Source organism: Ascaphus truei, chromosome 1, assembly GCF_040206685.1.
Source record: "Ascaphus truei isolate aAscTru1 chromosome 1, aAscTru1.hap1, whole genome shotgun sequence".
NCBI lineage: Eukaryota > Metazoa > Chordata > Amphibia > Anura > Ascaphidae > Ascaphus > Ascaphus truei.
In genome coordinates this window covers 183,492,526-183,515,353 of record NC_134483.1, presented here as the reverse complement: position 1 = coordinate 183,515,353, position 22,828 = coordinate 183,492,526, and the positions used below count along the sequence as shown (strand labels likewise).

The following is a 22,828-nucleotide window of genomic DNA, read 5'->3' as shown; positions in this document are numbered from 1 at the left end:
TCGCCGTCTAAATACAGCGCTGCAAAATTCACATGGTTGTGTTTGAAACAAAGGGGGTTTTTATCGTAAGCACCAGAAAAAGCGTCATTATCAACGAATCCTATAATGACCAGTTTGGGTAATTGACCCAAAAACAGGTTTTCTAGATTGCATACGCGACTTCCGACCGCGATGCTATAAATTTTCATCCCCACACGGTCGATAGTGTATTTTGCGTTGCCGCTTAAAAGCCCCTGCGCATGACCTATGCGCACTGCCGGCGCAATTTGCACCCTTTTGACAAACAGCGACGCGTTTAGAATTTGAATCTTAAACGGCTCAGCCTCAGCAGACATTAAACAAAATGTATCTTTATTTCTAGTGAGTTTAATTTTTAAGTCCAGACCGTTCAGTATAAGTTTCTCTTGAAAAAATATATCGCTATGTAGATGTCCCAGTAATTCTACGGCTTTACCACGTTCTGTCATTTGGGAACGCTTTGTAAAACCATGGTTATCACCACCCACTGTGCGGGTTTGGTGTTGCCCCGCTGTATCCTTGTAAAATAAACCGGTGGTAAACTGCGTGGATAATGCATCAGCGCTATAGTTCAGAATTGTTTCAATATACGCCCGATATGCGTACCGGTTATTGGATTGCGATATGAGTCTGTCCCCCAAAGTTACATCTAACTGATTGAAAAGCGTTGCTATCGGATAATTGATTAGACTCACGCGTGCTCCATCAGCAATCGGTGTATTGTCCTGTTTGACGATTTTACACGTAATGTAAATCAAAGTATTATTGAGGTCGAAATAATGTTCCCCGTTGCCAGCGATATAAAACTCCAACGGTGCCGTTTCTGAAAGGGCGGCCAACGGTTGTATTTCCACATACAGACTTTTTTCTATGCTCGTCTGTGTAGGCTGTATTTCAAAGATATCCAGTTCAGATTTAGCGCATTCTATGGAGTTGGTGTGAATAAACGCCATGCTGAAATAACTTTTATTTATTTTTTTGTCTTGTCAAATGAATCAAAAGATGTCGTTTAAGTTCTGTCGCGAGGTTTTTTTCTTCTTTCTGACGTTGCGACTGTTCTTTTTGTTTTGATAACGGGTTGTGCTGGGTGGGAATGCAACGCTGCGCTTGCGTTTGCCTTTAGCACTGCTTCTACTGATGTACACGAGTCCTGATCCGTCTTGTGCTGCACCACCCATTTTATTCGTCACAGCGGTTGAAACACGACCCACAACGTCTCTAGCGATATTTAGTGCTGCAGTTTTTACATGAGGTTTTACAATATCAAAGCCGCGCCTGAATAAAGGCACCGCCCGTCTAAAGAGACTGCGGAAAACGCCTGCTAATCCACGGCCGTACATATAAGGGCTCCCATGAAAGCCCTGTAAGCCATTTCCCGCTTGTGCTCTATAGTACATACTGTAAACCTGTGGTTCTCCATAGTTTTTAACAGCCACCATGTTGCCGGACCCTCAATACAGAGAGCCTTTGCGCGGGCGAAAGTGCAGTTTTACAATGGCCTTCCCGTACTTGAATGAGACGTTCTTATTTTGGTCGTTCTTTATCTCGATTGTAATGCAATCGATGTGATATTTACTGACGGGTATGTAATCAGGCTTTATGTAGCGCTGCGTAATGATATCATTATTATTGCCGGTGATTTCAACAGTCCGCAGTAGGGGGACAAAACTGTGACCTACGCGTTGATGCATAATGATATCGGTATAAACAAATATTGTATAAAAGCCGTTTTTTATATCTGCACATATTTTATCACATTTTTCAATTTTATCGATATTATTAGAATCCATGCCTAGAATGTTCATCATACGCTCTGAGGCTGTAAAGCGATGTGAACCCGGAACAGATACTGTTCTTTCAAAGTCGTCATATTTCAATTTCACTTTACTGATGGCCATCGCCTCGTTAATAGACCTAACCAATTCATTAATATCACTATAATACCCCGCTTTTACCATGAAGTTTGATTTAATGGCGTTTAGCGTTGATACATGTAATGTGCTGTCTGGCGCAGCATTCCGTAACGGCGGTCTTAGTTGTGTTACAGATACGTTACCGTCCACGTTTTCAAATGTATTCCAAGTATGCGGATACTGTATTTCAGTTAAAGCAACCTCCCATTCACCTTTTAAAATAATGGGCTTGGCTAGTTTTGTCGTATAATTAGAAATGTCATTTTGGGGGAACGTTTCGTATGACGCATTACTAGGCAGCGTTACATAAAAGGCAATATCCTCCATGGTGACGTCTTTTTACAAACGAGTTAGTTGTGCTTTTTCTATCCAGCTGTTGAATTTTGTAGGGTATCCACACCATTTAACGTAGTAGACGATTTTACGCCTTACGCTTTTTTGTTTTAATATCTTCTCAATTCTGTAAACGCGATTTAAATTCTTTGGTATTTTTTGTATCTCTTCAGCGTAGAATGAGCCTTCTATGGCCTCACCAGCGCTATCTGTGATCTTATACAGCGGTTTTACGCCTTTCGTGCGTACATCAGCAATAATAAATATTTCATCTGTAAAGCACTGTTCATAACCCTTTGTAAAAACTCCTTTATATTTTGATATCCGAACGTGGTCTCCAATTTTTAAAAGTGGCTTAAGTTTCTTAGAACACACATGTGACCTATAAATAGTATTCCAAACGGTGAGAGAATTCGCTTGTGTTACATCCTTTGGCGCACACTTAATGGTGCGATGTGGCGTGTGGTTATAGCTGTATATTAAGTCTGATAACACATCGCTGTACCTGTGCGTATTATGTGCTGTGAAAAAACGCCACATTTTCGTTTTTAATGTCCTATTAAAGCGTTCAATAATGGCTGCCTTAACGGCGTTGCCGGCGATGAACCTGTTAACGCCATATTTTTGGAGCAGTAAATTAACATTCTTATTCAAGAATTCTTTACCCCCGTCAGTTTGTAACTTTTGAGGCACCCTTCCCTCTAAAAAAATCTCTTGTAACGCATTAGCGACGCTTAACCCTTTTTTATTTTGCAACAATTTTGCCCAGGCGTATTTTGACAAAATATCGATAACGGTCAAAATATAACGATTTCCGTCGTTACACTTGGCAAAATCAATCATTGATACGAGGTCGGCTTGCCACTGCGAATCGATATTGGACACTAAAATCATATTCCTTTTGAAATTTTTTCGCGCCGGTTTGTATAACGTATAGACATCTTGCTCTGAAAGATAATTTTTGACCGTTGCGTTTGAAATACCGTATTTTTGTGCTGCATTATTTAAACTCTGTATGCCGCCAAAGGAACCAGGCGTTTTCGGCGTGTAATATATTTTTCGTAATTGTGCATCCGCTTTTTTTGAGCTTGTATGGCTATGCATTCTTTAATAGTATTTCATAAAACAATATAATGCTTCTATGGTGTTTTCAGCTTCTGTTTAAAACAATCCCCCGCAGTTCAAGGCTCTTCCAAGTCTTTTGAAATGCCTTATTTACTGCTGTTAATGAGGCTGTTCCCACGACACCTCTGCTCTCAGTTAACAACCATGGTGTTTGTCTAGCTTCTTGTCATTATGACCCCACACCATCTGCTAATGAGGTTATTGCGTCAATTGCTATGACACGCTTTTCAAAGACTTTTGAAATGACTTATTTACTTTTTTTACTATGGCCCCACAACATCTGCTAATGAGGTTATTGCATCAATTGCTATGAAAAGCTTTTCAAAGACTTTTGAAATGACTCACTTACTTTTTTACTTGTAAATACGAATTGTAATTATTGCCTGGTTGAAACTGTAAATAAGCTGTTTAATTTTTTTTTTTTTCCCTCTGTAAAATAAGACATTGTATTGCTGTCCCTCTATACTATGTATCGTACTAACTCAACGCCTCTAGATGATTTTAGTCTATTAAGGCCTTAACAGCCGTTTTACTTTTTTACTTGTAAATACGTCTTGTAATTATTTCCTGGTGAAAACTGTGTTATCTTTTAAAAAATAAAATAAGCAATTTTTGACTCATACAATTGTGCTTTTTATTTATATGTAACCCCCGACTGTTGCGGCTAATCCCTGTACCGTCTCTATACAAATAAAAAATATATATACAAATAAAAAAAAAATATATAAAAATATTATGTCTGGGGTGGGATTCGAACCCACGTGGACATACGTCCATTGGATCTTAAGTCCAACGCCTTAAACCACTCGGCCACCCTGACACTTGAGGGTTTAGCCTCTTAAAGCCGTATTCTGTCTGAATTTAAAAAAAAATGCTACGCCCTCTTTTCAACGTCATTTGAACTTTTCTGACATGCGCACGGCGTTATTTCAGAATAAACATGTCCAGACAGGCCCCAGTATGAAAAAAACATGTTCGGGCATGCCCCAAAAGCCTATAAACATGCCCGGACATGCCCCGCGTATGTATACGCCCCCTCCAATCTACGTCAACAGTACGCACCAATCACAAAAAAGAATAAAAAATGCACATCATAATAAAAAATGGAGTCTGGGGGATGTCAACCGCGGTTTTTTGGCTTAGGGGGCGTCAACTGCGTTTTTTTGGCGTAGGGGGCGTCAACTGCGTTTTTTTGGCGTAGGGGGCGTCAACCGCGTTTTTTTGGCGCAGGGGGCGGCAACCTAAAAATGCGCAGGGGGCGGGGCCGGATACGGATGGGGCGGGACCGGATACGTAAGGGGCGGGACATAGGGCGGGTTTAAGGCCAAAAGGGGCGGGGCTTAGGGGAAAAGGGGGCGTGGTACCTGTCAAAAAAAGTTTGACATAATGTATGCCTCCCTACTACTGCCAAGGCTGTTGATTGCATCCTTGAACGTGAACTTCCACATCCGGTAGTTCTCAGGACGGTCGTCAAAGTTGGTGAGTCCTGTTTGCACCAGGTCACGCCGGATCATGTACTTGGCTATATCTGTCAGGACACCCTCCGTGTTGAGATGGTGCGCTGGTGTTTACACTGAATAGGCTCCTTACGTAGTCTTCAGTGCGTTGGGCTGGATCCTCTGAGGCTATCCGTCTGTACGGTTGCTCCCCGCCGTCCTCTTTCGCGGCTGCTTCTAGGACTTCAGGTTGGGCTATGGCGGTGGCGGCTTCCTTCTCTTGATTTAGGGCCTCTAGTTCCGCATCAAATTCGGCTGAACAGGAGGGTACTCACTCAGCCAGTGTTGAAAGTGGAAAAGGAAGTGCCAGTGTATTCTGGGTAGCAAGATAGCCTGGGGACAGACCATCTGTCAGCAAGGCAGAGGGGAGAAGGCAGACTAGCCCATTCTGACAGAAAAGCTGAGGTTGCTGTAGCAACTCACTGGCATAATGCAGAGACAGGGATCGCAACACTATGTCTAACACACAGGCACTGTGAGTGTACAGAGCAAAATACATGCAGCTGGAATGAGAACCTGACAAGCAGAAACTGCAAAGGAAAGGGGGGGGGGGGTGAAACAGAAATGTGGTTCTTGTTCCATGACAGTTACAGACCAGATTAAAATGTGAGACAGCCTTAGTTTTGAAAGAACTTAAACTTGTGGTGGATATGAGAGTCTCCGGTTGGTTGTTCCAGTTTTGGGGTGCACGTAAGAGGAGGAGGAACGGCCGGATACTTTGTTGAGCCTTGGGACCATGAACAGTCTTTTGGAGTCAGATCTCAGATGATAAGTGCTGCATGTGGTAGGGGTGAGGAGCTTGTTCAGATAGGTGGGTAGCTTGCACAGAAAGTATTTGAAGGCAAGACAGGAAAGGTGAACTTTGCGCCTAGACTCGAGTGATGACCAATCTAGTTCTTTGAGCATTTGCAGTGATGTGTGTTGTAGTTGCATTGGAGAACAAAATGACAAATTTATTAATTTATTAATGTAATTTAAATATTTTGTATGCCCATTAATTGCCCCTGTATGTATGTATGTATGTATATCAGGCCTGCACAACACGACCAAGACAGCTTTCTGCTTTCCCCCTCCCTCCCGGGTCCACTCTCCCGCGCCCCCCCCCCCCGCGAGCCCGCACCCCCCCCCGCGAGCCCGCTGTCACCTTCCCCCACGAGCCCGCTGTCACCCTCCCCCGCGAGTCCGCTGTCACCCTCCCCGCGAGCCCGCTGTCACCCTCCCTGCGAGCCTGCTGTCACCCTCCCCCGTGAGCCCGATGTCACTCTCGCAGGGTAGCAGCACGCTCTAGCATTGAGGCACTTCCTGTCTGCTGCTTGCTAGAGCGTGTGTGCACTCCTGCCTGCTCTGCCGCCGCCTCCTCCACTGCAAGCTGAGGGAAGGGGAGGGAGGGAGGGTACTGGGGCTTGATGTGAGGTGCTGGGGGCTTGATGTGAGGTGCTGGGGGCTTGATGTGAGGTGCTGGGGGGTTAATGCGAGGTGCTGGAGCCTTGATGTGATGTGCTGGGGGGTTGATGTGAGGTGCTGGGGGGTTAATGTGAGGTGCTGGGGGGTTAATGTGAGGTGCTGCGGGGTTAATGTGAGGTGCTGGGGGGTTAATGTGAGGTGCTGGGGGCTTAATTTGAGGTGCTGGGGGCTTGATGTGAGGTGCTGGGGGTTAATGTGAGGTGCTGGGGGGGTTAATGTGTGGTGCTAGGGGGTTAATGTGTGGTGCTGGGGAGGTTGATGTGTGGTGCAGGGGGGGTTGATGTGTGGTGCTGGGGGCTTAATGTGTGGTGCTGGAGGCTTAATGTGTGGTGCTGGGGGCTTGATGTGTGGTGCTGGGGGGGTTAATGAGTGGTGCTGGTGGGGTTAATGTATGGTGCTGTGGGGGGGGTTAATGTGTGGTGCTGGGGGGGTTAATGTGTGTTGCTGGGGGGTTAATGTGAGGTGCTGGTGGGTTAATGTGAGGTGCTGGGGGCTTTATGTGAGGTGCAGCGGGGGGTTGATGTGAGGTGCTGGGGGTGTTGATGTGTGGTGCAGGGGGGGTTGATGTGAGGTGCAGGGGGGTTTATGTGAGGTGCAGGGGGGTTGATTTGAGGTGCAGGGGGAGTTGATGTGAGGTGCAGGGGGGAGAGTGATGTGAGGTGTAGGGGTGTGTGATGTGTGTGCTGTGCAGGGGGTTACTGTGTGTTTGATGTGGAGGGGGAGAATTATGTGTGTGGTGAGGAGGAGAGATGGGGGTACGAGAGATAGATAGGGAGTATCGCAAAGGTTGATAGTGAGGGGTTCTGGGGGAGATATATGAGGATGATGAGGATGAGGTGCTGGAGGAGAGATGATGATGATGATGATGATAATTTTACCTTTTTTTCCTTGGAGCAGTTCGGCCCTTCTCACGTTACGAGTTGTGCAGGCCTGATGTGTATATATATATATATATATATATATATATATATATATATATATATATATATATATATATATATATATATATATATATATATATATATATATATATATATATATACACAGTTAGGTCCGGAAATAATTGGACACTGACACAGTTTTCATAATTATGGCTCTGTATGCCAGCACAATGGATTTGAATTGAAACAATAGAGATGCAATAGAAGTGTAGACTTTCAGCTTTAATTCAAGGTGTTGAACAAAAATATCGTATGAAACGTTTAGGAATTGCAACCATTTTCTTACACAGCCCACTTATTTTGGGGGCTCAAATGAAATTGGACAAATTAATACAATCATAAATAAAATGTTCATTTTTAATACTTTGTCGAGAATCCTTTGCAGGCAATGACTGCTTGAAGTCTGGAACGCAAGGACATCTCCAAACGCTGGGTTTCATCCTTTGTGATGCTTTGCCAGGCCTTTTCTGCAGCTGTCTTCAGTTGTTGTTTGTTCGTGGGTCTTTCTGCCTTAAGTTTTGTCTTCAGCAAGTGAAATGCATTCTCGATCGGGTTGAGATCAGGTGATTGACTCGGCCATTGCAGAATATTCCACTTTTTTGCCTTAAAAAAAACTCCTGGGTTTCTTTCGCAGTATGTTTTGGGTCATTGTCCATCTGTAAAGTGAAGCACCGTCCAATCAACGTCGCTGAATTTGGCTGAATCTGAGCAGACAATATATCCCTACTACCTGATAAACCCGGCGTTGCCCGTGATTGCTGGGGCGGGGGGCGTGGAGGGGCGGGGAAGGGCGTGGAGGGGCAGGGAGGGGCGGGGAAGGGCAGGGAGGGGGGCGAAGGGCAGGGAGGGGGAGAGGGGGCGAAGGGCAGGGAGGGGGGAGAGGGGGCGAAGTGCAGGGAGGGGGCGAAGGGCAGGGAGGGGGGAGAGGGGGCGAAGGGCATGGAGGGGGGAGAGGGGGCGAAGGGCATGGAGGGGGGAGAGGGGGCGAAGGGCATGGAGGGGGGAGAGGGGGCGAAGGGCATGGAGGGGGGAGAGGGGGCGAAGGGCAGGGAGGGGGGAGTGGGGGCGAAGGACAGGGAGGGGGAAAGGGGGCGAAGGGCAGGGAGGGGGGAGAGGGGGCGAAGGGCAGGGAGGGTGGAGAGGGGGCGAAGGGCAGGGAGGGGGGAGAGGGGGCGAAGGGCAGGGAGGGCGGGGATGGGGGCGAAGGGCAGGGAGTGTGGGGATGGGGGCGAAGGGCAGGGAGTGTGGGGATGGGGGCGAAGGGCAGGCAGGGTGGGGGCGAAGGGCAGGCAGGGTGGGGGCGAAGGGCAGGGCCAGAGGGGGTGAAGAGCAGGGCCGGAGGGGGTGAAGGGCAGGGCCGGAGGGGGTGAAGGGCAGGGCCGGAGGGGGTGAAGGGCAGGGCCGGAGGGGGTGAAGGGCAGGGCCGGAGGGGGTGAAGGGCAGGGCCGGGGGTGGGGGTGAAGGGCAGGGCCGGGGGTGGGGGTGAAGGGCAGGGCCGGGGGGGGTGAAGGGCAGGGCCGGGGGGGTGAAGGGCAGGGCCGGGGGGGTGAAGGGCAGAGTTGGGGGGGGTGGTGAAAGGCATGGCCGGGGGGGAGGTGAAGGGCATGGCCGGGGGGGTGTGAAGGGCCGGGCCGGGGGGGTGAAGGGCTGGAGTGTGAAGGGCTGGGGGGGGGTGAAGGGCCGGGGGGGGGGGTGAAGGGCCAGGGGGGGGTTGAAAGATCCCTTCCTGTGCGGTTACTTACCTCGTACCGGGCCACGCTCCTCCTCCTCCTCCTCGGGTTCCTCGGCGGTCTCCGTTCCCCCCGGCGAGGCAGAGCTGAGATGCTCAGGTGAGGAGGTGGTGTGGGCAGCCGGCCCGTACAGCTCCCGACTGAGAGAGCCGCAGAAGCGCTCGCGGGGATGGTGAGCTGGGGGCGCTGCTTCTAGGCCTGAAGGTGAGAGCGGCGAGAGCATGCTCGGGGGGGGGGGAGAAACGGTCTGTGGGAGGGAGCACCGGGGGAGAGGGAGCACCGAGGGAGAGGGTGAGCACCGGGAGAGAGGGTGATGTATGTCAGGTCCCGCGGAGTGGTGATAGGGGGGGTTCCGTTGTTGCGGGCCAGCCGCCGGGAAGGGCGGGGGGGGTCAAGGCCGGGCAGCCATTGAGGAGGGCGGGCGGGTGAGAGGGTGGATGGGCGAGGGGGGTGTGTGTGTGTGTTTGTGTGTGTGTGTGTCCTTCACTCCACCTCATGTGCGGGGGCGGGCGGGCCAAGGGAGCAATGTCATTGGCCTGGCTCAAGGTCCAATGGGATTGCCGCTAGGGACACGGGGAGGGACACAGGGAGACACATACAGACATAGAAACATAAGACGCTTTCACAAATATATAGTAAGATACACTTCAGAATTCATCCGGCTGCTTCTGTCTTCTGTCACATCATCAATAAATACTAGTGACCCAGTGCCATTGTAAGCCATGCATGCCTATGCCATCACACTGCCTCCACCGTGTTTTACAGATGATGTGGTATGCTTCGGATCATGAGCCGTTCCAAGCCTTCTCCATACTTTTTTCTTCCCCATTCTGGTACAAGTTGATCTTAGTTTCATCTGTCCAAAGAATGCTGTTCCATAACTGGGCAAGCTTTTTTAGATATTGTTTGGCAAAGTCTAATCTGGCCTTTCTATTCTTGAGGCTTATGAATGGTTTGCACCTTGTGGTGAACCCTCTGTATTTGCTCTCATGAAGTCTTCTCTTTATGGTAGACTCGGATAATGATATACCTTCCTCCTGAAGAGTGTTCTTCACTTGGCTGGATGTTGTGAAGGGGTTTCTCTTTATCATGGAAAGGATCCTACGATCATCCACCACTGTTATCTTCCGTGGACGTCCAGGCCTTTTTGTGTTGCAGAGCTCACCAGTGCATTCTTTTTTTCTCAGAATGTACCAAACTGTTGATTTGGCCACTCCTAATGTTCCTGCTATCTCGCTGATGGATTTTATTTATTTTTTGCAGCCTAAAGCCGCACGTATAGTGCCCGCGATGGCAAAGGTGACGTGACGCGTGATGTCACCCGTCGCCGGCGACGCTAGCGAAAGTTGTATTTCGCTTTGCGGCGGTGGCGCGGGCGACCAGGGCATTGATTGGTTTAGGGGCTTCCACAAATCGCGTCACCCCGTCCGCTTACTATAAGCTCACCCAGTGGCGACAATGCATTTATTACACAAATTGTTATACAAACTGTTATACAGTCATGTGAAAAATAAAGTACACCCTCTTTGAATTCTATGGTTTTACATACCAGGGCATAATAACAATCATCTGTTCCTTAGCAGGTCTTAAAATTAGGTAAATACAACCTCAGATGAACAACAGCACATGACATATTACACCGTGTTATGATTTATTTAACAAAAATAAAGCCAAAATGGAGAAGCTATTGAAGGGGTGCTCAACAATGAATACATTTTGTCAAAACAATAGAGAACATCCTAGATAGCAATAAACTTTAAATTTATGATTAGACTCGCAGTATAACAATGGGAAACAAAAGAAGGAGGAGAGAGAGAGGTAAATATTAGTGATTTTATAAAAAAGGAACAATGTCAATTTCCATGTTTAAACCGCTTGGAGATAGTGTTTTCATTTTGTTTATCCAAAAAGTTTCTCTTTTTCTCAATTCCACATTTCTATCCCCCCCTCTCCAATGTTGCAGAACGTGCTCTATTGCAATAAAGGTCAAGCCAGCACTATCTCCCTGATGGAATTTAGCAAAATGATTCGACACACTGTGTGTTTCCAATTTCCTTTTAATACTACTTAGATGCTCCAAAAACCGGGTCCAAATTGGTCTCTCTGTTTTCCCAATGTATTGCATCTTACATGGACATTCTAAGAGGTATATAATATGATCTGTTCTGCATGTTATACACGAATCTATGAGAAAATTTTCTCCTGTGACATTTGAAGTGAATTCAGTGTTGCTGGCCGACCTAAATTGACAAGTTCTGCACGTTCTGCATCCATAAAATCCTTTACTGGTCTGCAGCCAACTGTTTCCCCCTGGTTTGGTAGTTCTCAGTGCGCTTGGCGCTAAATGATGTTTTAAGTTGGCTGCTTTCCTGAATATTATATTTGGTTTATCTGGAATTTGAGTTCCCAAAATTGGGTCATTTTTTAAGATATCCCAATGTTTGTTGATAATGGTTTTGATTTCTCCTGCCTCTCTATTGTAATTTGTAAGGAAGGCATAATCAAATCTGCCCTCTCTAGTATTAGTTTTCATCTTAGGTTTTAAGAGATTTGTTTCATCCACCCTTCGTATTGCTTTATCTAACATGTTCTCATTATAATTTTTATCTAAAAATCTCTGTTTTAACATATTGCTTTGTGACTTAAAAGATTCATATTCGCTACAATTTCTCCGGATATGGGAGAATTGTCCAGCTGGCACATTATCCATCCATTTGGGCAAGTGACAGCTGGACCTAAGGATATAGTTATTCTTATCTGTATCCTTGAAGTATGTTTCTGTCTTAACTATCCCATTTTCTACATATATAGTTAAATCAAGAAAATGGACGCGGTCCTGACCGAGTACACTAGTAAATCTAAGATCACTATCATTATCATTCAGTGTGTTTAAAAATCCCTCTAGTGACTCTGTGTCCCCTTTCCAAATCAGGAAATAGACAATAGGTCTGCCTGATGGATTGACTACACAAGTCAAAGCTGCCTTTGTTTATCACCTACCCAAGGTTCACAAGAGTGTAGTCAATCCCCCAGGCAGACCTATTGTCTCAGGGATTGACTCACTCACTGCCAACCTTTCATTATACATCGATAAATTTCTACAGAAATATGTAGTACAACAAAGAGCGTACTTACGTGACACAGCTGATATTCTAAACACATTAGAGAAAACAAAATGGGAAAGTAATTTTTTGATGGCAACTTGTGACGTGACCTCTCTGTATACATCTATTCAACACACAAAGGGGTGCGAAGCGATATTTAAGATTTTACAGAAGGATAAAGATCTTCAAAACATACAAGCAAAATTTATTGTAGACAGCATTAGGTTTATTCTGGAGCACAATTTCTTTTGGTACGGGGATGAGTATTATTTGCAGAAATGTGGAACGGCAATGGGGACTAGGTTCGCCCCTAGTTACGCAAACTTGTTTATGGCAGTTTGGGAGGACATGAAGATCTGGTCCGATGAAGGACCTGGGGCGAATCTAGTCCTATGGCGCCGTTTCATAGACGACGTGTTCCTGATTTGGAAAGGGGACACAGAGTCACTAGAGGGATTTTTAAACACACTGAATGATAATGATTGTGACCTTAGACCTCAGTCAGGACCACGTCCATTTTCTTGATTTAACTATATATGTAGAAAATGGGATAGTTAAGACAGAAAAATACTTCAAGGATACAGATAAGAATAACAATATCCTTAGGTCAGCTGTCACTTGCCCAGGAGAAAAATTTCTCATAGATTCGTGTATAACATGCAGAACAGATCATATTACATACCTCTTAGAATGTCCATGTAAGATGCAATACATTGGGAAAACAGAAGGACCAATTCGGACCCGGATTTTGGAGCATCTAAGTAGTATTAAAAGGAAATTGGAAACACACAGTGTGTCGAATCATTTTGCTAAATTCCAACAGGGAGATAGTGCTGGCTTGACCTTTATTGCAATAGAGCACGTTCTGCAACATTGGAGAGGGGGGGATAGAAATGTGGAATTGAGAAAAAGAGAAACTTTTTGGATACACAAAATGAAAACACTATCTCCAAAAGGTTTAAACATGGAAATTGACATTGTTCCTTTTTTATAAAATCACTAATATTTACCTCTCTCTCTCCTCCTTCTTTTGTTTCCCATTGTTATACTGTGAGTCTAATCATAAATTTAACGTTTATTGCTATCTAGGATGTTCTCTATTGTGTTGGCAAAATGTATTCATTGTTGAGCACCCCTTCAATTTAATCTTTGTGTGTGTATACATGAGGAGGATTATAAGTACCTAAGAATTATGACTCACCCTAACAGTTATCTCTCTAACTTTGGATAATGCCTTTGTATTTTTACTCCTAGTTTAAATCCCAGAACTATGTGGCCTTTAATTATATATTTATACAATTATACATTTATGTGGTTTGCGATCTCTGTTCCTTAATTGCAGTCTGTGATGCCTATTAATTGATAGGTGATTGATTGTCCTATAGAAATGACATCATATCATGTCAGCTTGTAATACTAGTCTCCATTGAGTCTCCCTTGAATTTATGTATCCATTCCTCAATCATTCAGATCAGGCTTTTACTGGTAATTGTTAAATTTTTTAATTGTATGATCGTTTATGCAGTGTGTATATATAATAGATGTAAAGTAGGGTAGGTACACTCCTGAGGAAGCCGAACCAATAGACAGGTGAAATGCGTAGAGCTGTACCGCCCACAACGTGACGCAGCTGTGGAAGAAGGTGCCCCCGTATCCTACGATCTACTGTGATGCTCGAACGGAAGGGACGACATTGTCCCGCGACTCGGAAGTGAAGCAGCGCCGCCCGTGAACGGAGGTGGTGATCCAACCGGTGTTCCGGAGTCAGATGGTGTGGTGAGAGACAGCGTGGGTTCCTGTCCATGCTGCGTCATTTAGCTTTTTAAGCTATAAATGCTGTTTTAAATCTGAGACACTGTAAGTGTGTATTTTACTAGGTTGTTTTATAAACGGTCATTACTGCCAGATCTGTGATATGTGTGTTTTTCTCCTTATCCCGCTGAGGTGCTTTCCCTGAAGCTACGGTGACCAGTGATCTCTCCTCATCTGCCTATTTTGATCTCATTGCGTGAATACTTCCAACTTCTAGTGAGTAGGAATAACAGAGGGGCCCAGTTTAATAGGATATTTCCTAGCACTGTATATACTACTGCACTTAGATTTTTATATTCTTTCCCCCTATGCTCCCCGTGGATCGTGTGATATTGGTTAATCATGCCCATATTATATATATGTATTATATATGGGCATGATGAAGCCACTGTAAAAATGAATGGGTGAAGGGTGGGGTAGTTGCCTGAGGAGGGTGGTTAGGCCTCGTGGGTGGGTATCAGGGCAGGTAGGTTAACCCCTTAATTACTTTTGCGGTTATTAACCAATATGGTAATTAAGGGGTTAGGGGGCATTAGAATATATTTGACCATGGGGCTCTGTAGCTGTGCATCAGTAGCAAGTACCCCAAATACCGTGAGTGCACCGCACTGTGAACCTATAAAATGAAACATCTGTGCTACATGAAATACATTTTTGCGCTAACAATATAAACAAACATTTAGGATTTGTGCCAGGTTTTAATTGGCTAACGATTTTGATGCCTGTTCAACAATTTTTTTAACTTAATTTTTGGCTCAAAGATATCATTTGTTTTTAATACACGCCATTTACATCTGTGCATCATGCGACTCCTGTGTGGTTGCACCAATATACCTGTTGTTTATGGTATACAATAAGGGAAAAAAAGTTAGTACATAGATACGCACAAACGCAGCTTGTGATTTCCATGAGTACATTTTACGTCAAAAATTAAATTTGCAACGCTTAGTACATAGCCCCTATGTGTTTAGCAAGAGCTTGTACAGCCATCTTTCCCTCTCTCTTTATCTTTATTGGTTCTCTTGTAAGGTCAGGGTGAGATAAGAGGAAGGAAAACACTTGATTAAGTTAATAAAACTGTATGGATTAGCTAGGTTGTGTTTTATGGATGCAATTGCGTTTCTAATATAAGCCATGATTTTATCAATAATGACAATAGTCAAAGAGGAGTTAGGGTAATCGTATGTTTTGTCAGTCACCAGGTTACAGGACATTTCAAAGCGACTAAAATATTTATATTTTCTAATAAATATTTTACTTTTTAAATACCTGTTATTTTCTAAACTTGACTTACATTTTTAAAATGCTTTTGTAAAGAAAATGTGTAAAAGATATGTACAGTATGAATGTTGTTATACAGAAGATTTTAAAACCACATAGGTGTTTTCTACTGCTGTAAAATAAAAAAAACATCAGTGAAGGTTGATAGAAAACCCTTGTAGGCCATAGCAGTCACAGTATAGCTACACCACCACATGTCTGCAGCTGGCTAATTAATAATCGCACCTTTCATTATATATTTTTGATGCACTGGGGGAATTGATTTTTTCTAAAAAATATCACTTGAGGTCCAAAAGTGCAGCAACGATGAAACCAATTAAAAGACATGAGAGCTAGATAAGAGGTTTGCTATGAAATGTGTTTTTACTTCATATGCCTATTGATAGACCACGTAGGTCAAGCAGAGTGGTTCATTATGTGTGTCCATTAACACTTCATATGGCAGTAGTGCTTGTACGCAATGCACTAATTTGAGATCAAATATTTCCATTTGTTCTTTGCTGGTGTACTACTGCACTGTGAACTTTGTGACACCACACAGAAATGGCAGCAGTCCATAAGAACAAGATACTTTCAAAAACCTTTTCTTACTCTCAGCAGACTACCACTTCAAAACGCAGTGCAGGAGGGGGTTATGCTACATCCTCCCACTTGTGGAGAATTCAACGTCACTGCTTGGGAACAACATATACCATACTGACGTTATATAATAAAAATGCATGTCATCATACAACTTAACTCTGTGCAACAACTCTGAACAAGGTTGAACAATTCAGTGAGCATGATCATAACAGAAGCGAACCTGGTCCGAGACAGCTGCTGAGACTCATAGTGAGGTGACCCTAATGAATTGTATGCCATTCTCATTGGAGGGCATCTTACTCTTTGACTCCGATGAGTCTCTTCTCTGACGTATTCTTCAGTGGAGAGGCTACCATCGGCTTGAGGCCCTTGCCTTCTCATAAGGTGTGACTCAGTCTCTGAACAGTCTCTTTGGGGAATGAAGCTTGGGCTTCTTGGGTTGAGTGGGACGGCTTATTGAAGCCACTGGGGAGGGTACATGGGGCACTGGCCCATTACTCGTTACTTCTTCAGGTGGTGCCCACTAATCTCCATTTGAATTGGTGGAGGTTAATTACCTGTACTACTGGAGATGGTTCAGGTTCATCTTCTCCTACTTGAGTAATTGGCAGAGGTGGTTTCTATGCCAGACCCTTACCCTTCCATCTGTATCTCAGATTCGGTATACAGGGAGGCCCGGCATCTGGGACTCTACCTCGAAGGGAGCTTCTTGCCAGCGGTCAGCTAACTTGTGTTTTCCAGGGGATTCCTAATTTTCACAGGAGAACTGCGCCTCTGGGTCGAAGTCCCCGACGGCTGACCTTATGTTCATACCTCCACTTTTTATTTTTGTTCAGCCTCGCGGTGGCTTTCTCTGCCAGCTGATATGCTCTATGGAGGTTATCTTGGAGCTATCTTACATACTTGTAATGCGTCATGCTTGGTACTCCCTCAGTGAACACTCAGAGGCGAATGTCCACAGGCAGTTGCGCTTCTCTGCCGAACATCATGAAATAGGGTGTGTACCCGGTGGATTCCTGTCTGGTGCAATTGTACGCATGCACTAGTGGTTCGACATGCTTGCTCCAGCAGGCCTTTTCGGATCCCTTCAGAGTGCCTAGCATATCTAGGAGGATTCAGTTGAACCTTTCCAGCAGGGTATCTCCTCCAGGGTGGTATGGAGTTGTACGAGACTTCTCGATGTTGAGCAAGTTTAGAAGTTCCTTTATCAACTTGCTCTCGAAGTCTCTCCTTTGTTTGGAGTGCATCCGATTAGGCAACATGTAGTGGATTAAGTATTTCTCCCACAGCACTTTGGCTACTGTGGGTGCTTTCTGATCCTTAATTGGGAATGCTTGGGCATTTTGGGTGTAGTGATCGGTCACGACCAGAACATTCCCGATACCCTTTGAGTCTGCCTCAATGCAGAAAAAGTCCATGCAGACTAGGTCCATGGGACCGGAGCTCTTTAAATGGCCCTTTGGGGCTGCGCGGGTAAGCAATATTTTCCGTTGTATATACCGCATGCACTACCAAAAATGGCGCTCACTGATTCCTGCATTTTGGGCCAGAAGAACCTGCCTCTCACATGCCCAGGTGTCCGTGATCATCATGCAGGGATTGTAGGACCGTGTACTGCAAGCTTCTGGGATGGACGAGTTGCTTCCTTCCGGGGTGGTAATGATAGGGGACAACTCTGTAGAGGAGGCCATGATCCATGCGGAACTTGTCCCATTCCCTCATGATAGCAGTGACCGTGTCTGTTGGAGCACGCTTCACTAAGGAGGGTTTATTCTCTTGGATGACCCATTGTATGGCTCTAACCACCGGGTATCGCATCTGGTGCATCACCAATTCTTTCCATCTCATGATGTTATCTTGTGTAATGGACATGCCTTCTGGTGGCAGTAGGCGGCAGAGAGTGCCTTGGGCTACTCTGAGCTCAGATAAGACGACCTTATCCTCCACTATCGATGCAGTTGAGCACATTGCCCGAATCTCAGGTAGGATTACTTCCCACGGGCCATCTTGTGGCGTTGCACTCCGTCCTGGTCTTCTGGACAGAGCATCAGCTCCGATGTTCAAGGGCCCCCGGCTTATATTTTAGGGTGCAAGTTCATACTGATCACTCTTAGCTCTAAGATCTGCTTAGAAACATATGATGGATTTATATTATCCACTATTGTATTAACAATGCAAGGTACGATATAATAAAATACAGTCTGGGTAAAGTCAACAGTTTGTTATGCATGTATACTGCTTGTTCCGTTATTCATACGATGATTGAATATTGGGGATGGGAAATAAATACTGGATCACGGGGTATAGTTGGACAGCCGGTGGGGGTATATGCATGACAGAAGAAAAATATTAATTACCTCTGAAGCCCCAAAAAACGCGTAAGTGTCCTACCTCCATCTCAGTTAATTCCCGGTTTGGCGTCTTTGTAGCTTGGGATCCCGTGTCATCTCCTCAGATACTGACGTGTACACTTCCTGTGTATCGGAGCTTCTCCGGTGATTGCGTCACGGTTTTACAGGCTGCTGCTAGAATTCAAAAAAGCTTTCCCCTCTGAAACCGGATGGTGCGTGTCTCGAATGCCGGTGCATAAACTGCTGACGCGCCACTCCAATCGAAGAATCACATAATAGATGAAAATAGATTGTGGGACAGCTACCCAGTAAAAAAGCACCAAACAGCTCACCAAGTATTATGAAAATAAAAAAGTTTTAATGAGTTACATATTAAAAAACAAAGGACATACTAAGGATAGAACAGGGAAAACTCTTCTCCCACGTGTTTCACATGAAGGCACGTGAAATGTGTGGGAGGAGAGTTTTCCCTGTTCTGTCCTTAGTATGTCCTTTGTTTTTTAATATGTAACTCATTAAAACTTTTTATTTTTTCATAATACTTGGTGAGCTGTTTGGTGGGACAGATACTCAGTAAAAAAAGCACCAATCTATTTTCATCTACTATATTTTAGGGTGAACTGGTAATTGGATAGGGCGGCCAACCACCTGTGGCTGGTGGCATCCAATTTGATGGAGGTCAGGATGTACATCAACGGATTGTTGTCGGTCCATAATTCGAAAGAGACCCAGATCATGTAGTCATGTAGCTTATCGACTACCACCCACTTGAGTGCTAGAAACTCCAGTTTGTGAATCGGATAGTTTTGTTCACTCGGCGTCAAACTGCGACATACATACACCACTGGGTGAAGGCCAGCAGAATATTTTTGATGTACACGTAACACGGCCCCTAGTCCATTGAAACTGGCATCCACATGCAGGATGTAAGGCTGCTCTGGATCGGCATAGGCCAAAGACAGGGGCATCCATGAGGCTTTTCTTGAGCCCAGTGAATGCCTTCCCTTAGGTGGATGTCCACTTGTCTCCGAAGGGAGTTCGTGGAGATGCGGCCTTCTGCCGAGGCTCCTCGGGGTAGATCTTCAACAGTGTGACAATCACTAACACAGTATGCTGGAGGAGCATATGTGTGCTTCCAGCATAAAAGCTGTTAAACTCCTCCTGGAGAGGCATGCACCTGCAGCTAATTAAACAGAAAGGAGACTGAGGGTTTAAAAGGCAGAAAGTAGCCTGCACAAACTGAGTTAGTTTTCCCCAGGTGGGTAGAGGGACTTCACCCAGCTAGGAAGAACCCTGGCTGTTGCTCTGGTCCCCCAGCCCTGCGAGGAGCTCTGCTGCTGGGACTTCAATCCTAGGATAAAAGACTGCTACGAGCTGGACACAACGAACCAAAAATCATCCCAGGAATGATGACTAGCCTAGGGATGACAAAGGTTACTGCTACCACCAGATACAGAGAGCCGAGCAAATCAGAGAAAACAAGTACCGACTGAAAACTGAGATGTCCCAGAAGACGTTCAAAACTTCATAACAAAATTGGAAGTTTTTCAGCAAGAGGCTTGCGCGCTCAAAGCAGAGCTTGGTAATGTAAAGAGAGAATTTATACAAGAAAATTCTAAAGAGCAGGAAGCCCTGGAGAGCGCAGAATGAAGGCTGCATAAAGAGCTCGAAGTCTCCCAGAAAGAGATACACCGCCTCAACATAGAGCTGAAAAATTCACGCCATGAGGTCCACGCTCTCTGCCAGAGGTCTGTGAATTGAAGGATGCTGAGGAAGAGATCCTGATTCGCTTAGAGACTAGAAAAAGGGCAAATACAAATCTGAGACAGAAAAATTCAGACTTGACTGACCAGGTCAGTGAAGGAGATAAGAAGCTTCACCAAGTAGAAAAAATGAAGAACCAATTGATCCAGGAAAAGATAGAAGTGTGGGAAGCACAGTAGAATGCAGAGAAGGTGCTGCAAGAAGAACGTGTCTCCCTGGAGCAGCATACACAAGCAGAGCATACAGTATGCTGCAAAGCCAGCTGCAAGAGCTGTGTGAGCACCTACAGAACACCAAGGAGAAGCAATGGGTCCTGCAGGAAGAAAGTATCCAGGCTGCTAACGAAGTAAAAGTGCTGCAGGAGCATCTGAGGAACCAGTATGTCCCCACAGAGCAGTATGAAGAGATGAAGACCACGCTGAACGTCACCAGAACATTGCTGGAGGTAGAGCTTAGATGCCAGGAGACTCTGTATGAGAGGGAGCGGGAAAAGGTCCAGAAACTGGAGCAAGAGCTGGAGAAGCAGAGAAGCAGTTCCATCCCCATGAGTCAGTACGCCAAGGAGAAAGAGGCCTGGACAGTAGAAGCATTGGCGGTCCTAGCGACAAAAAACGCAGAGCTCCAAAATATGAAGGAGGCTCTGATGCAAACCCAAAGATGGGTAGAGGGGGGGAAAGGGGGAGGGGGGAAGGAGGGGGCAGGAAGAAGGGGGAGGATGGGGGAGGGGGAAGGGGGGGGGAAGGGGAGGGAGAAATGGGAGGGGTGGGAAAGGGGGGGGGGCGGGAGGGGAAGGGGGGGGGAGGAGGGGGAAAGAAAGTTAGGGGGGAAGGGAATGGCAGAAAGAACAACTAAAGACTAATGAGAATATACATTAATCATGAAGGAAATGTTTTAATTCCCATTCCACATTTAAACCATAAGGTTGTAAAGTATTAAGAGAAAAAGATCCATGACATTTCTTTTTTATTTAGGCGATTTAACCTATCACCTCCTCTAACGTTAATAGGGATGTGTTCAACACCAAAGAATCTAAAATTCCTTAATCCACCAAGTGGACATTGTGTGAAGTGTTTTGACACTGGGTGGAACAAATCTTGTTTATTGATGAGTCTTTTATGTTCAGAGATTCTTATGTACAAAGGTCTGATCGTTCTGCCCACATATTTATGTTTGCATCCACAAATGATGACATAAATAACGTGGCTAGTATAACAATTAATAAATGTATTAATCCTATGTTTACTATTAGGAAACAGTGTGTGTACTCTCTTGGTGGCTAATGCAAATTTGCAATATTTACAAAAACCACATCTGTGAAATCCCTTAGGTATATTATCTATGTGGGATTGACGTGTTGATTGAAACAAACTTCTAGAGATGGAAGAAGCGAACGTGTTGGCCTTCCTGAATACAAATTTGGGTCCAGATTTGGTAAAAGACTCCAAATCTGTATCCAATTTCAGTATGTTCCAATGTTTAGAGACTATTTGTCTGATTTGTGATGCCTGCTTGCTGTATTTTGTGATGAATAAAGGATTATCCAAAAAAAATTTTTTATTATTATCCTTGGTCTCCTTATGTTTAATCAGATTAGCTCGATCTACAGATTCTGCATTCAAGAAGGCCATATCCACACATTTCCTTCATGATTAATGTATATTCTCATTAGTCTTTAGTTGTTCTTTCCACCATTCCCTTCCCTTCCCCCCCCTTTCCCCCTCCCCGCCCCCCCCTTTCCCACCCCTCCAATTTCTCCCTCCACTTCCCCCTCCCCTTCCCTCCCTCCCTCTTCCTCCCCCCCTCCTTCCCCCCTCCCTCCCCTCTCCCCCCTCTCCCCCCTCCACCTCCCCATTCCCCCCCCCACCCCCTCCCCCCCCTTTTTCCCATCCTTTTCTTTATCACATGTATTATTTTTTCACATAATGTTTATTACAATGTTTTAGGATATGATATAATTTATGACATGTCCTTTGGATATATTGATTTTGGATCCATTGATATTTTCTACTATCTCTTGTCACATTCCATCCTATATGTATGATAGTGCATTATTATGTTTCAGGATATAATACATTCTACGACACTTCCTTTGGTCATATTGATATTATATCCATTGATATCCTCTACTATCTCTTGTTACGTTTCATCCTATATACATGGGTATACTATAGAATTATATACTTTGCTGTTATATTTGAGGCATTAGTGTGCATACTATCTTATTTAGTTTTGTTTTTAATCGTGACCAATTTATTTCCTTTTTTTATGGTGTTATATATGTCTGTATAATATGCTTAATTTATGTTTGTATGACTAATGTACATCTTAGATCATATTATTTTGGTCATCATTTTAATTGTTTTTAACTGTGTTTACATTCATGTTATGGGTGTGTGATTATGTGCACCTGTTGCTCATTACTTTTGGGCAACAGATACAGGTGCTGTAGTTTGCACACACTATAACAGGACGTTTTGTCATGCAAACGGATCACTCTTTGACAAAGGCCTGATGGGCTGAAACGCGTCAGAGTATCCGTTTGCACACTGTGCCAATAAAGTTTTTTTCAGTCACCATATCAGCCTTCATTCATCTCTTCACTTCGGCTGTGCTGCATCTACACCTCCCGTGGGAGGATTTTCCTATATTATCTCTAACCAGGGTTTTTCTATGGACCCAGAGAAATTAAAGTCGGTTCTCGATTGGCCTCTGCCAAATTCTCTCAAGGCCGTGCAGCGTTTTCTCGGCTTTGCTAATTATTACAGGAAATTAATTCGTAATTTTTCTTCCATTGCTCTCTCCATCACCGCTCTGACCAAAAAAGGTGCCGATACCACGTCTTGGTCCCCCGAAGCCATTGACACCTTCGAGTTTCTCAAAAAAGCCTTCGTCTCTGCACCCATCTTACGTCATC

The 22,828-nt window shown here is 44.9% G+C and overlaps 1 protein-coding gene and 1 non-coding gene across 2 annotated transcripts in view; one reads left to right on the top strand and one right to left on the bottom strand.

Moving 5' to 3' along the window:
• Window positions 1–22,828, top strand: part of LOC142490448 (G-protein coupled receptor 54-like) — a 197,769-nt gene that overhangs the window by 63,043 nt on the left and 111,898 nt on the right. The window lies entirely within an intron of this gene.
• Window positions 4,126–4,209, bottom strand: TRNAL-UAA (transfer RNA leucine (anticodon UAA)). Its single transcript has one exon. It is a non-coding gene; the product is annotated as a tRNA-Leu (tRNA).